We start from the raw sequence: 16293 nt of genomic DNA on the forward strand, positions 1-16293 counted from the left end.
TGTAGCTGAGTGTCATGACACTTAGAAACCACACACACACACACACACAGAGAGAGAGAGAGAGAGAGAGAGAGAGAGAGAGAGAGAGAGAGAGCGCTCATGAGAGGCAGGGGGATAGGGGCAGGAAGGAAACAAGCAAGGAAGGAAAAAAGGAAAAGAGTTAACAAACAGCTCCAGATTCAGTTTGATCCACAGCTGTTTAAAATTGGACTGAAAATACTCTTCTTAAAATAAAAACCATCTCAGTGGGGCTGAAGAGATAGCCTAGTTGGGAAAGTGCTTCCCGTGCAAGAACAAGAATCCAAGTTTGATCCCCAGAACCAATATAAAGCATCCAGGCAGGGAAAACTCCAGTGATGGGGAGAAGGACATAGGTGGATACCTGGGGCTTCATGACCTGCCAGCCTAGTCTGCTTGGTGAAACAAGGTATATAGCATCTGACAGTAGATCTGCAAGGTTTGCCTCTGGTTTCCACATGCAGGAGCATGCACAGACAAACCGCTACTAGCAGCAGCAGCAGAATCATCCTCTACCTCAGCAGCAGCAGCATCAGGAGAAGGAGGAGAAGAAGGCTGGCTCTAGTTCCAGATAATCTGTTCTGCTATGAGTCATTCTCAGTCCTTTATGACCAAAATGGTCCAACATGTACTTCACCTTGGTCCATGTGATCCATCTGTGATGGTTTATATATGGTCAGCCCAGGGATGGCACTATTAGAAGGCATGGCCCTGTTGGAGTAGGTGTGTCATTGTGAATGTGAACTATAAGACCCTCACCCGAGCTGCCTAAAAGCCAGTATTCTGCTATCAGCCTTCAGATGAAGATGTAGAACTCTGAGCTCTTCTTGCACCATGCTTAGATGCTGCCATGCTTCTGCCTTGATGATAATGGACTGAATTTACTGCTCTCAGCAGTAAAACCCTAACTAAGACATCAACCTTCAGTACAAAATGGCCAAGTTGATGCTCTAAAGGAAAGGATGAGACAGTGGAGTATGGGGAAAGCAAGTGCCCGGCTAACCACGTGTTTGACCCCATCCTTCCTAAGACCAGCAGCATCAAAGCTGCAAGGCAGGTGCCATGCAAACCGGCTGAGAACTCCAGAGTCTCAATAGTTCTTCAAATGTCTAATATTACAAGTATGAGAAATGTTGAAATATAATCTAATCATTGATACATCCCCTTTTCCAACTACTCCCTATACTTAAGAATCTCACAGGTAAGAGCTGACACCTAGCTAGATAACAGAAATCCAATATGCAAAAGAGGAGTAAAGATGGTAGGGAGGTAAACCCATGTGAGAAATCTACGTGCACTGAGATCATCAAGCCACCATAAGAACGCAAAACCCAGTCTTGGAATGGCCTCAAACAAAGGGCTCTGGCATGTTCTGGCAGGCTGATGAAGGGGATAAACTCAGGGGTTGTGATTCACATGGCAACCAGCCACTCATCCTGAAAATAAATCCACTCTGGCTGTTATTTATCCAGCAGTTTTCTTTGATTGCTAGATGAATCTGCAGCACCTAATATAAGCTCTCCAATTCTTTGATGTCTGATGTCAACCAGGCGTTTAATAACTGTCAACAAGGATACTATATTTGAGGAAATATATTCACTGAAAGGTTAAATTAGGCACCATGACCAGAACTCCCACCTCTCAGGAAGGAATGTTGCAGAAGAGAATAACCCAACCAGAATTTCAAAAGACAAGCTTAATGTTTTCCTGCCTGAAAGGCAAAGTCTGAGGTTTTCAGATTAAAACTGTGGTCTGGGAAACTTGTCATCCTTAGAAATGCTCTTGTTAAGACTCCTGACCCACATTTTGTTACCCATAGTGCCTTGCAGAATCACTGTTACCCAGTTTTCTCATTTTCTCCTCTATCACACACATGTGATACATTCTATTTGAGCCAGGAGTGCCCAATTCTCAAGCAGCAAGCATCAGGAGACCATGCATTATTGAGGGGAGCCATAATATCATAATATAGACCAACACAAAACCATAAACTTAAAACTTTATAATGTTTCTTCTATGATTTTTAATAGCATATATATTATTGACTCTCAAGTATGAATGCTATAAATAGTGATATCATGTTTTGATATTTGATGTCAAAAGGTTCGACATGCCTGGTAGAATAATGAAACAGACTGACCCAGAGCTAGAGTCACAACAAAAGAGTCTGAAAAACAGTTCCCTTTTTTGTCACTGTGCACTCAGCACTTCCCTGGATCTAAGACCTCCCATCAGCAGATGGAGCAGTATGTACCTTATAGATAGTTGTACCATTAAGTGCTGTGACATATTACAGATATCTCCTGGCAAGAGTCCTCTACTGCCTCCAGGATAGCTGACCTGTGAAATTTGGCTTAACAGGGAAGGGTAATAGCAGTGAGGGGGTTACCCTAGAGAATGTACTACTCATTTGGTGTGTTCAAGTCCATGTAGGAAGGCTGATTCTGGGGGCTAGAGAGATGACTCAGACTCAGCAGTTTAAGAGATCTTGCTGTTCAGTCATGAGGGCCAGATTTTGGATCCCCAGCATCTATGAAAGGTAGTGAACCAATACATTAAATTCCAGTTCTAGGGGTCTAATAGGGTCTTGTGCCTGTACTCTCTCTGTGTTATCAGTCTTGGAGCTGTGGACTTAAGCCAGAAGCCATTCAATATACAGAAAGCCAAGGACTTATTCAGGGAGTTGTTATCATCACCACCCCCCACCCACCCATGAAAACTCAAGAAGAATGTCATCAAACTAGGCATGGTAATTGAAAAAACATTAAGAGTTTGTCATTGTATTAGTGGCTTCATGTGTTCAGAGCTGAGCAGTTGTCAATGCAACCAGATTCTCCGTGCTGCCTGGACACAGTATTATGAGAAACACTGAATCCCGAAATGAAGGATTTCCCCCAACCTCCTCTCTCTTGTGTTCTCTCCCTTATGTCTTCCTCTCCCATTTCTTTTCCCATTCCCTCCTACTCCCTGTCCTTCCCAGTCCCTCTCCCTCACCTCCGTCTCTCTTCTTAAACACTGGGAAAGTAGAAGAAAGATGATTAAGAGTTCAAAATAATCGTTGACTACACAGTAAAGTCATTCCTAGCCTGGACTACGAGATGATCCAGTGTCACAGTCTTCATAGCTATGAATGTTGGGTGTGTTCCCAGCTTTGGGTAACTCTCTCAAGAAGACTTTCTGCTCTGTATTCAGTCACTGGTGTGATTCTTCCCACCTATGGGAACAGCACTTCTTCCTGAGAGGAGCCATGGGGCTGATGGCTCTGCTGTGTCTCAGAACCATGCTATGAAGACTCTGATCTTTTGTATCACTAAGCTCTCTGACATGTTTGATAGGTTTTCTTTCACTGGAGGGAAACATCCTTAGCCCAATGGTTAATATAATTCTTGCTTGCAGCCCAGAATGGAACAGAACTCCCAAACCTTCCTACTGAGTGCTGAGATTAGAGATGTGCACCATCATGCCTGCTTCTACTACGTTCTTAGATTTCCAAAAGGGAGATCGTCTGTTATCCATGGGAAGGAGTGGCCAAAGGAACAGGAAGCTGCCTGCTAACTGAATTTTTTCTTATTACAGTTATCTGAAGAGCCACATTGCTTTAATTTGAGTTGGGCAATCTTCCAAGTAATCTACAAATTGTATTTTATTAAAATGCATTCAAGAAGCAGAGATTAAGGAGAATATAAAGTAGGTTGAGGCTAAAAGCCCTCAAAGCCCACCCCTCTCCCAAGTAGCACACTTCTTTCAGCAAAGTTCCACCTGCAAAGGTTCCACAACCTGCCCCGAACTGTGTCATTGACTGGAGACCACATGCTCAAACACATGAGCTATGGGGGAACGTTATTCGTGGAAACCACCATAGAATATATCTTGAGAGATTCTGTTGTTGGGACAATACAAAATTTCAGAAACTTTTTTGTCAAAATTGAATAAACACCAATGAAGAAACTATGCTGATCCCTGCCCCCTATTTTCTGCAGTCTTCATGTTTCTGTAATTGGCATCTGAGATTTCCTATATAGTGAAGAGTCTGAGATCTTCCAGTATCCAAATTTGTAGCACATCTGAAATGCTCAGTTTGGCTGTTTCACAAAACCATCTGGACTGATTCAGCCTGAAGCATCTGGTTAGATTGGTCACAGGCCAAGCTAAAAAAAAAAATACATACTGGAAAGAGCCACCTTTAGAGAGTCTGGTTATTTCTGCTTTATAGACTTTAGTCATGAAATAGTCCCAAATTGTGGGGACACACCCAAAGCACCTCCCATGGTACTCTTAGCTTGCTACTCAGAAAGTTCTCTTTCACTTCTAACCAAACTGTTTCTTGTGTGATTTACAAAGAAGCCGTGCCACTTTAATTTGAGTTGGGCAGTCTTTGAGGTCATCTATAAATTGTGTTTACCTCAAAAGAGATAATTGAGGATTCACTTACCTTCAGATTTTACCTGAGAGCTGGCTAGAAAACATCTATTAAAGATGACTCTGATCATCTTCCTCTGAAACAGCTGATTTTTAGACATAATGAGCAATGCTCTTCTTCTTGTAGTGTAAGTTTTAATCTGGAGGTTAATAGTGGATGGCATTTGGACCACCTTGAATATGGGTACTGGTTTATAAAAATGAAGAGACTTGAAGAGTCAATGTTTATTCCACAGACACCCTGTGTTATACATTAATTGTATTCTACTTCACATCCCCGGGGGACTGTCCAAGATTCATCTTTGTTCATCTGGCCTCAACTTAGCCAAATCTTTCAATATTCTGCATGAGAAAAGACTCAACTTTCTAGAACTCTAGAGATCCATAGGAACCCATCCCAGGGGACTAAGAACTTCAAATGGAACATCTCCTTGGAAATCATTCATCCATTGGTATCCATCTATCTCCAAGTCTCTCTTAGATAAAGGTACCCGTGCTATATATGTTTGGTTTTTCTCCTTCCAAAATATACCTCCATTTCCATGCATCTCTTAAGACCAAGCCCAAAAGCCATGCTGGTTAGACTTCATCTCTTCTCAGATGGTAATTTACCAGTAGGTTCTAATCACACTACTTCCAAAATATCCTCTAACATATCCACTTATCACCAAACATATTCAGTTATCCTTCAAAAGTGACACTGTTCTCTACCAAAACAGCTGCCTTCCCTATAGCCTGCTTTTCCCTCTTATCCCCTCCTACCTGCTGCTTCTAAGCAATCCAAACATTTTGAGTCTTACCCACTGGGTCATAGGAAGCTCAAAGCTTTAAGATGTGTCTCTGTTGCTCTCTTTACATGCAGGCACTGGAAACACTTGTGAGATTATTTTAAACTAAAGTGAAACTCTGGTATCCCTGCTGCTTTGTAACTTGGTTCCAGAAAATGATATTGCCTCTCCTTCTCAGTGTAGCTTAAATCTGCTAATTATTCCCAAATGTCTTCAGCATTATTTTCCTCCATCCCAGGATTAGTCTTTGCATCTGGTTGTTGTCATTTAAACCTTTCAATCCACCTCTGCCTTGTGTGTTTCTGACCTACTGACAAGACTGGACTAATTGTCTTAACTCCTTTTTTACACAAGTAAGTCTGACTTTTGTTCCTTATAAATCATATGGGACAATTCTGTCTTAAATGTGTTGTTTGTGTCTCAGGGCTTATAAAACAAAGTCCAAACTCCCACTTATGCTTACAAAAGCTCACCATGACTGCCTTGGCTTCTTAACCTTTTGCCTCTCCTCCCTTTCTCTCAGTGGTCCAGCCAAAGTGGACTAGTCTATATATTTAAAAGACACAAGCTTTTTCTCACCAGAAAAACTTCCATTTGCCTTTCATTTGCCCAAGATCCTTCTTTAAATAATATTACATTTTATTTGTGTGTTGTAAGTGGAGAACCATGTGCATGCCACATCATATGTGGAAGTCAGAGGACCACTTGCAGAGATTGGGTGTCCCCTTCCACTGTGTAAGCCATAGGGACCATACTCAGGCCATCAGGCTTGGTGACTGGCTTTAACAGATAAGCTATCTTGCTGGCCATACTTGCTCAACTGATTTGTTCATGGTTTTCTAGACATAGCTCAAAGACCACTTCTTCTGAAAGGCTTTCCATACCTACACAACATTCAGTAGTTACCTCCTTAAACACTGGAAGTTCCCTGGCCCTACAGCCATGTCTTCATTAAGTCCCCTCCTAGGCTGACTCTGGACTCTAGACTGCCAAGCCACAGTGGGTTAAAACGGATTTTGGTCACACATGTTTGAAATGCAATCATTCTTTAGAAGCTGGTAGAAGTTTGTGCAGGAACACTGAATGTGTGATGGAGTTAGGAGAGCTCCGTGATAAAAAGAATCTTGGATGCTCTAATCCTATGCAACTTTGCTCTTGACTGTGGGTACAGGAATGAAATCAAGTATAGCACATAGGGAAGGACCACTCAGTTGAGTCCAGTCAACCACAGAATAAGAAAATTCATAAACCATTGTGCTATGGCTGCACTTTAGAGGGTATTGTGCTGCAGTGGGAAAACCTCTGTATTTCAATGTTTTTTTTTGTAGTGCTTACTAATGTTTAGGTTTGAACATGTTCCTCGACAGTCCACATGTTGAAAATGTTTGCTGGGTATTTTTCATTGAATTTTTTGTTTGTTTTTATTTCTTGTGGCATTATGATCTTACTGTACAACCAATACTGGTCTGAAAATCAATGCAATCCCTCTGCCTCAGTTTCCTGACTCCTGACATTACAGGTATGCTCTACCACAGTCCAGCTTCATGCACTTGAACGGTTTGACTCTTAAACTCCAGAGCAGCAGTAGAGAGAGTCAGGGCCTAAGGAGATACAGGCAGGCCATGGTGCTCTCCCTTTCCAGGAAAACTAATGTTATCATGATGGGTTTCCCTGCCCTAGCAGCACATTGCTCATAAAAGGATGAGTTTGAGGCTCCCTTTTTTTTTTTCCATACATGTCTTAGTTAGGGTGTGAATAGACACCATTACTAAGGTAACTTTTTTTGTATTTTTATAGGTGTATTTGTCTCATAATTCTTTATTACTATTTATTATTATTATTATTATTATTATTATTATCCCTCTTTTCTTTCCCCTTTATTTCAGTTTTGCTATTTAATTCCCCCATGTCTCCCAAGATGCCTAGCTTTATTTCTTATTATTTTTTTATTTTAATTAAAAATTAATTATACATTGAAGAGAGGTGAACTCTCTAAGAAGAGGTACAGGGGGAAAGAATTTAAAATGAAATGTAACCCAGTCACACCACTAGAAAGTTTGCCTGGCTAACAAGATGGACAGTTCAGATTCTTTATCCTCCATTACTAGAAATCCTCACTAGAGTGATCATCCTCATAGATTCCAAATAGGTTCCACTGTACTAAGCTTCCACATCAACACACACACACACACACACACACACACACACACACACACACGCTAATTCTAGCTATCTTTCCCTCTGTTCTTTCCTCCTGACAACCTGATCCTTTCTGTTCCTTTCCCCACCGACCCCCAGTCCACCTGTAAAATCTACCATATTTCCCCTCCCCAGAGAGATCCATGCATCCCTCCTCTTTACCTAACCTCAATGGCTCTGCCAGAGCCTGACAAAAACAGAGGCAGATGCTCTCAGCCAACCAACAGACTGAGCATGGGGGTCCCTGAGGGAGGAGTTGGAGAAGTGACCGAAGAAGCCAAGGGGCTCCACAGTCCCATGGAGGGAGCAACAGTGTCAACTGGCCAGATTGGGGATTGGACCACCAATCAAAAAGTACAGATGGAGGCACCCATGACTCCGGCCTCACACACTCAGCAGAGCATGGCCTTGTTGGCCATCAGTGGGAAGAGAGGAGTATTTTTGCATCAATATTTATAAGTGAAATTGGCCAGAAGTTCTCTTTCTTTGCTGGGTGTTTGTGTGGTTTAGGTATCAGAGTAACTGTGGCTTCGTAGAATGAATTGAGTAGTGTTCCTTCTGTTTCTATTTTGTGGAATAGTTTAGGAGTGTTGACATTAACTTTTTCTTGAAGGTCTGAAAGAATTCTACACTAAAACCATCTGTCCTTGGACTTTTTTTGGTTAGGAGGTTTTTAATGACTATTTCTATTTTTTTAGGGGTTATTGAACTCTAGATATTTACATGATCTTGATGTAGATATTTACATGATCTTGATGTAATTTTGATACATGGTATCTGTCTAAAAGTCATCCATTTCATCTAGGTTTTCCAGTTTTGTTGAGGATAGACTTTCGTCGTAGACTCTAATGATTTTTTTTTAATTTCTTCAGTTTCTGTTGTTATGTCTCCCTTTTCTTTTTCTCTATTTTTTAAATTTTTTAAAATTTCTTTATTGGATATTTTATTTACATTTCAGATGTAATCCCCTTTCCCCATTTCCCCCCACCCAGGAACCCCTTATCCCATCCCCCCTCCTCCTACTTCTATGAGGATATGCCCCCACCCACCTCCCACTCCCACCTCCCCACCCACAATTTCCCCCATACTGGGGCATCCAGCATTCACTGGACCAAGGACTTCCTCACCCACCCATCCCTGAAACTGTCATCCTCCCCTATACATACAGCCTGGGCCATGAGTCCCTCCCTACGTGCTCCCAGACTGGTGGTTTAGACCCTGGGAGCTCTGGTTGGTTGGTATTGTTGCTCTCCCCATGAGGCTGCAAAACCCCTCAGCTCCTTCAGTCTTCTCTTCCACTCCTCCACTGGGAACCCCATGATTAGCCCAATGGCTAGCTGTGAGCATCTGCCCCAATATATTTCAGGCTCTGGCAGACCTCTAAGGAGACAGCTATATCAGGTTCCTGTCAGCATGTACTTCCTGGCATTCACAACAGTGTCTACCTTTGCTGACTGCACATGGGATGGATACCCAGGTGGAACAGTCTCTGGACAGCCACTCTTTCAGTTTCTGTCCCACGCTTTGTCTCCATATTTGCTCCCATGAGTATTTTGTTACCCCTTCTAAAAAGGGCCAAAGCACCTATACTTTGGTCTTCCTTGTTCATGAGCTTCATGTGGTCTGTGAGTTCTATCTTGCATATTGCGAGCTTTTGGGCTAATATCCAATTATCAGTGAGTGCATACCATGTGTGTTCTTTTGTGATTGGGTTACCTCACTCAGATGATATTTTCTAGTTCCATCCATTTACCTAAAAATTTCTTGAATTCATTGTTTTTAATAGCTGAGTAATACTCCATTGTGTAAATGTACCACATTTCTGTATCCATTCCTCTGTTGAAGGGCATCTGGGTTCTTTCCAGCTTCTGGCTATTATAAATAAGGCTGCTATGAGCATAGTAAAGCATGTGTCCTTGTTATATGTTGGAGCATCTTCTGGATATATGCCCAGGAGTGGTATAACTGGGTCCTCGGGTAATGCTATGTCCAATTTTCTGAGGAATTGGCAGACTTATATCTAGAGTGGTTGTACCAGCTTGCAATCCCACCAATAATAGAGGAGTGTTCTTTCTCCACATCCTCACCAGTACCTGCTATCACCTGAGTTTTTGATCTTGGCCATTCTGTTTAGTGTGAGATGGAATCTCAGGGTTGTTTTGATTTGCATTTCCCTGATGACTAAGGAAATATATTGAACATTGCTTTAGGTGCTTCTCAGCCATTCGAGTTGAGTTTCCTCAGTTGAGAATTCTTTGTTAAGATCTATTCCCCATTTTTAATAAGGTTATTTGGTTGTCTGGAGTCTAATTTCTTGAGTTCTTTGTATATATTGGATATTAGCCCTCTATCAGATGTAGGATTGGTAAAGATCTTTTCCCAATCTGTTGGTTGCTGCTTTGTCCTATTGACAGTGTCCTTTGCCTTACAGAAGCTTTGCAGTTTTATGTGGTCCCATTTGTCAATTCTTGATCTTAGAGCATAAGCCATTGATGTTCTGTTCAGGAATTTTTCTCCTGTGCCTAGGTATTCGAGGGTTTTCCCCACCTTCTCTTCTATAGTTTCTGTGTATCTGGTTTTATGTGAAGGTCCTTTATCCACTTGGACTTGAGCTTTGTACAAGGAGATAAGAACAGATCGATGTGCATTCTTCTACATGCTGACCTCCAGTTGAACCAGCACCATTTGTTGAAAATGCTGTCCTTTTTCCACTGGACAGTTTTAGCTCAAATAAGGCAACTCTTAAAAGGACAACATTTAATTGGGGCTGGCTTACAGGTTCAGAGGTTCAGTCCATTATCACCAAGGCAAGTGCATGACAGCATGCAGGCAGGCATGGTGCAGGAGGAGCTGAGAGTTCTACATCTTCATCTAGAAACTGCTAGATGACTGGCTCTCATGTGGTTAAGAGGATCATCTCATTGCCCACCCCCAGAGTGACACACTTTCTACTCCAACAAGGCCAAATATACTCCAACAAGGCCATATCCCCTAATAGCGTTTCTTCCTGGGACAAGCATATTCAAACTACTACAATACATGTCTACCTTCTCATTATTTTACCCTTCACCTTTTGCCCTTCCCTCGTGGGATGATGCCTCACCAATTGACAAACATTAGTCCTTGGGCCTGCTACCATCTAGAACTGAAAGGAGAATAAATTCCTCTTTATCTACTACACAGTCTGTGGTGTTCTGTTATAGCTGCGCAAAATAGAATATGGTGATTACCACCTGAAATAACCAAGTATTTTCATGTCTATTGTTCATAGCTGGCCATTATAAGCCTCAGAGAAGACAAATTTGCCACCTGATCAATCAATGCAAGTGTTTAGTGCCGTGGCAGTTTGTTACCTCCTAAGCACTTAGAAAAATTTGTTTATGAATAGATAGAATGTTTTATGGCTTAAAAAAAGGAAAAGGAAAGTCTGTGAAAGGCACTAGAGCACATTGAAAAACATCTAAGTCAACTTTTTGCTTGTTATCAGTGAGGTAATGGGCATTCAGAGAGGAAGAACATATGTACTTTGGACCTGCAAGAATGCCCAACCAGCAGCATGTAGGCCACATGCATCTCAAGAGAGCCACGAATGTGAAACAACACATCTGTAGATAAACACATGTTGTGGTATCAAAGGGTTAGGTGCTCCTGAAGGAAAAAGGGCATAAAAAAAGAACCTGCAAATGTGACTTTCTAGAGAGTAAGACACGCACAGAATAAAAGACATAAGCCCCAATATACAAAGAACTATGAGACAGGTATTATCTACAGGTTTAGGCTGTCAACCTGGACACTTCCAGGAGGGAGATTTGTTCTCATGCTGGCTGTAGTAGGTCTCTGTGCCAGCTAGAATGTAGTCTTTAAGAGGACTGTTTATGTTCAGCCTGTGAGTTATGATTGTTAGTTGTGACCACACCAAGATGCTGATATGGTTCACCATTCTCACAAAGGTGTGGACTCCCAACAGCCACCATAGCACTTTCCCAAATCAGTGTTCTGCCCCTGAGCTGTACTCTTCTGCTCTCTCTTTGCTTTTGCTGTGCATGTGCTTTGCTATACCATCAACTTTCACTCTGGCATTGACCTTATGTCCACATTGGACTTGCTCATTCATCTCTACTCAGTGTGTTTAAATATATCACGTCCTGAGGCCGCATGGTGGTTTGGATGAGAATGTCCCCCATAGGCACATATGTTTGAATACAGAGTCCCCAGTTGCTGGAACTGTTTGGGAAGGATTAGGAGAAATGGTTTTGTTGGAAGAGGTGTGTCATCAAGGATACACAATGAGGTTTCAAAAGCCCATGCCATTGCCAGTTAGATCTCTCTCTCTCTCTCTCTCTCTCTCTCTCTCTCTCTCTCTCTCTCTCTCTCTCTCTCTCATGCTTGTGGATCAGGATGTAATCTTTCAGCTACTACTCCAGCACCCAGCCTGCCTGCCTGCCTGCTGCTTTTTTCCTCACTGTAGTGGTCATAGAATCACTGTCTGAAACTGTGAACAAACCCCCAACTAAATGATTTCTTTTATAAGCTGGTTTGGTCAAGGTATCTCTTCACAGCAATAGAAAATAACTAAGATAGCCAGCAAGGTGACTCCATCATAAAATGCTTGCACACAAGCATTAGGGCCTGAGCATGGATCTCTAACACCCACATAAAATGCCAGTGCCATAGCACGCAGTTGTGATCATAGCACTGGGGAGACAGAGAGAAGGAGATTCAGGGGGTTAATTGGCCAGCCAGTCAGCCAAATCGATGATCCAGATTTACTGAAAACCTGTCTCAAAAACTAAGGTGGTAAGCAATAGAGTAAAAGATACTGTGTTGACCTCTAGCTTCTTAATGCATGTGCACACACAAATACATGCAGAAATATGTCAGTTTCCAGGGCTGGCAAGATGACTCTGATTAAGAGCACATATTGATCTTATAATGAAACAAGTTTTCACCATCCATGTCAGACAGCTGACAATTGCCTATTACCCCTGCTGCAGGAGATCTAGTGCTTTCTTCTTGACTCTGTGGGCATCTGCGCTCATCTGGTATTCACTCACACAGAAACACATACATACACATAAATAAAATAGTAGTCATAATAACAGATCAAATGTGTCAGGTTCCAAGCTCCTCTGTCCCTCTAGGCTATTTTCTTTCAAAGTCACAGCATCTTCTACAAGTAAATAAAATTATTTCTTCTATGTCAATACAGGCAAGCCTCTGCCAAACAATTCAGGTAACATGGCCGAGGTTAAGAACTAAAATAAGTAAGGAAGTGCTGCCTCAACAAATCCCTAGGTTCAAAGGGCAAAGCTTCCAGTCAGCTGCCTTCTCCCTGCAATGCCTTCATCTCCCGAGCCTGCACATGCCAAGCCCATAATCCACCCAGTGTATTGGTTCACAATGTAGGCACCTCAGTTTTCTCAGTTCAGATTCATTGCCAAATTTAAGCTGAGCACCAGTGGGTACTGAGGAGGTCAGCCAGCCCCAGTACAGGAGATTGGTGCGTTCTGTATCTTCTAAAGGCATCTGTTCTGTCTTTTGGAGCATCTGGCAGCTAGTTAAGAAAGAGGGACACTCCTGCATTGCTGGTGGGATTGCAAACTGTTACAACCAATCTGGGAATTAGTCTGGCAGTTCCTCAAAAAATTGGACATAATATTACCCTAGGACCCAGCTATATCACTCCTGGGCATATATCCAGAAGATGCTCCAACATATAACAAGGACATATGCTCCACTATGCTCATAGCAGCTTTATTTATAATAGCCAGAAGCTGGAAAGAACCCAGATGCCCTTCAACAGAGGAATGGATACAGAAAATGTGGTACATTTACACAATGGAATACTACTCAGCTGTTAAAAACAATGAATTCAAGAAATTTTTAGGTAAATGGATGGAACTAGAAAATATCATCTGAGTGAGGTAACCCAATCACAAAAGAACACGCATGGTATGCACTCGCTGATAAATGGATATTAGCCCAAAAGCTCAGAATGCCCAAGATACAATGCACAGACCACATGTAGCTTAAGAAGAAGGAAGACCAAAATGTGGATGCTTCAGTACTTCTTAGAAAGGAGAACAAAATACTCATGGGAGTAAATATGGTGGCAAAGTGTGGAGCAGAGACTGAAGGAAAGGCCATCCAGAGACTGCCCCATGTGGGGATCCATCCAATATATAGTCACCAAACGCAGACACTATTGTGAATTCCAAGAAGTGCATGCTGACAGGAGCCTGATATAGCTGTCTGATATACCTGATATACCTGAGAGGCTCTGCCAGAGCCTGACAAGTGCAGAGGCAGATGATTACATCTAACCATTGGAGTGAGTATGAGGTCCCCAATGGAAGAGTTAGAGAAAGGACTGAAGGAGCTGAAGGGGTTTTCAACCTCATAGATAGAACAACAATATCACCAACCAGACCCCCCAGAGCTCCCAGGGACTAAACCACCAACCAAGGGATACACATGGAGGGACCCATGGCTCCAGCTGCATATGTAGCAGAGGATGGCCTTGTTGGGCATCAGTGGGAAGAGAGGTACTTGGTCCTGCAAAGGCTTGATATCCCAGTGTAGAAAAATGCCAGGGTGGGGAGGTGGGAGTGGGTGGGTGGGTGGGTGGTTGAGGGAACACCCTCAGTGAAGCAGGGGGAGGAAGGATGAGATAGGGGGCTTCAGGGAGGAGACTGAGAAAGGAGATAACATTTGAAATGTAAATAAAGAAAATATTCAATTAAAAAAAAAGAACACTTTTGGGGGCAAAAGATGTAAGAAACTAACTAGAGACAGGCTAAAGTAGTAATATGTCCAAAGTCTAAGTTGGTGAACCAGTTCATCTATTAGGGTCACTTACAGGAGAGTGGGTGAGGGCTTACTTAGAGAAACATGGCTGATAACTCAGGGAAGCTGGAACCCTGGAGTCCTCTGCAGGGTAGACTTGAAAACTCTTCCCCTCCTGGGTTTTAAGGCTCTTTCTTTAAATTCCCTGGGTCTTAGGAGCTTTGGAGCAAAATGCTGTACTTGGACAAAGAGAAGATAACTTATGTCTGCATCAAGGCACATTCAGACCTGAATAAATATTTAAAGTGATTACAAGTAGTAAACAATCCTTTTATTTAGAAAGTAAGGCTTATAGAATTCCCAAAGACCATTTCCCTCAGAGTTTTTAGTAATATACTCTTCCTTCCACCGTTTCTTACACAGACAGGATGTTAGGAACAGCACTCAGTGTCTCCATGATTGTGTGTGTGTGTGTGTACATGTGTGCATGCTTACTGGTTTCTGCAAGAGTAAAAGTGGGAGAGATTGCTGGTTCTGATTGATTCCTTGGGTTATATTGCTGCTGTCAGGAAAATCTAGGCTGACAAAAGTCTCCTCAAGGTCACAAAGTTTTCCAGACAGGAGAGTTACCTGTGAGCCATGGCACCTAGCACTTCCATGCTAAAGTCACAGCTTGATTTCACCTCTGTGCTACTTCTTTACCTGGGTGGCAGACAGTGGAACTGCCTTTTATTCTCCAGGGCCTCAGCTGATTTGCAAAAAGAATACCTTCTCCCTGCTTTCCAGGCCCACCTCCCTGGGTTCCCTCCTGGTACACACTGGTTGCTGCCTCCACACTGGGTTGCTTAGCAACCGGGCTCTGCGGGCTTCCTAATAAAAAAAGGCTTCTCCTTCCTCTCCAACTGCTGCACTAATGCTCATTGTTGACAAGGGAGCAACTCCTGGCTGAGCCTATGCTGTAATCTGGAGGCTGGCTCAGGAACTTGGTGCCAAAAGCTATGGGCTTCTCTCCTGAAGTGATGATGTCTGAGAAGCAAAGCAGCTCATTACATGGTGCTGTGCTGACCACATGACTACCTTGGTCATTTATGAGCAATTATATTACAGAAGATAGTTTGCTCCTGTGGGATCTGACTTCAGAGAACTGTGTCCATCATCATCCTCTTGCCCCACAGACCTCAGAAAGAAGCTTTCTAACATCGCCGTGCATACAACTACATAGTGTGAGATAATTTCATACATATCGAAGAGACCCCAGTTTCAGCCCCAAACCCTTAAATCCATAGAAGAGTTTTACATTGCTATCTCTGAATTCTAACATTGGCTGCCATCAAACTCAGCCAAACACAGAGTAGAATTGTGTCACAAGAAAGCGCGGCCTTTTCACGTGTCCCGAGCCGGCCCGCAGGACTCTCCTTGCAGCAGCGGCCCGATTACAGAGTCCGGAGCTGTGGTGGCGCAAGTCATGGCTGGACAAGCTTTTAGAAAGTTTCTTCCGCTCTTTGACAGAGTATTGGTTGAAAGGAGTGCCCCTGAAACTGTAACCAAAAGTGGCATTATGCTTCCAGAAAAGTCTCAAGGAAAAGTATTGCAGGCAACGGTCCTGGCTGTGGGATCAGGCGGGAAAGGAAAGGGTGGAGAGATTCAGCCTGTCAGTGTGAAAGTAGGAGATAAAGTTCTTCTCCCAGAATATGGAGGCACCAAAGTAGTTCTAGACGACAATGATTATTTCTTATTTAGAGATGGTAACATTCTTGGAAAGTATGTCGACTGAAATCACTATTGAAATGGTGTCACATGAAGCTGCCCATTCCACTGAAGTTCTGAACTATTTCATCATGTAAATAATTTCCATGCCTCCCTTTTATTTTTTTTATAATTTATTTTTTCTCAAATCGTAATTCATTCACACAGGGGTTATAAACACAGAAAGGCAGGATGTGGGGAAGGGAATGACACTGGAGTATGGGTGATCAGGGAGAATACAGATATCATCAGAACCGGGTATTGGCTGGGTGAAGGTTCAGGGGACAAGTCACTATGACTCTGCCTATGACTCACTTGTCCTTATCTAAGTTGGTAT

The 16293-nt window shown here is 42.6% G+C and overlaps 1 pseudogene; it reads left to right on the plus strand.

Annotated features, from left to right (window-relative positions):
* The first annotated feature begins 15675 nt into the window (after window positions 1-15675).
* On the plus strand, window positions 15676-15984 carry LOC114627921 (annotated as a pseudogene).
* Window positions 15985-16293: the final 309 nt, after the last annotated feature.

Source organism: Grammomys surdaster, unplaced genomic scaffold, assembly GCF_004785775.1.
Source record: "Grammomys surdaster isolate TR1022 unplaced genomic scaffold, NIH_TR_1.0 262, whole genome shotgun sequence".
Lineage (NCBI taxonomy): Eukaryota > Metazoa > Chordata > Mammalia > Rodentia > Muridae > Grammomys > Grammomys surdaster.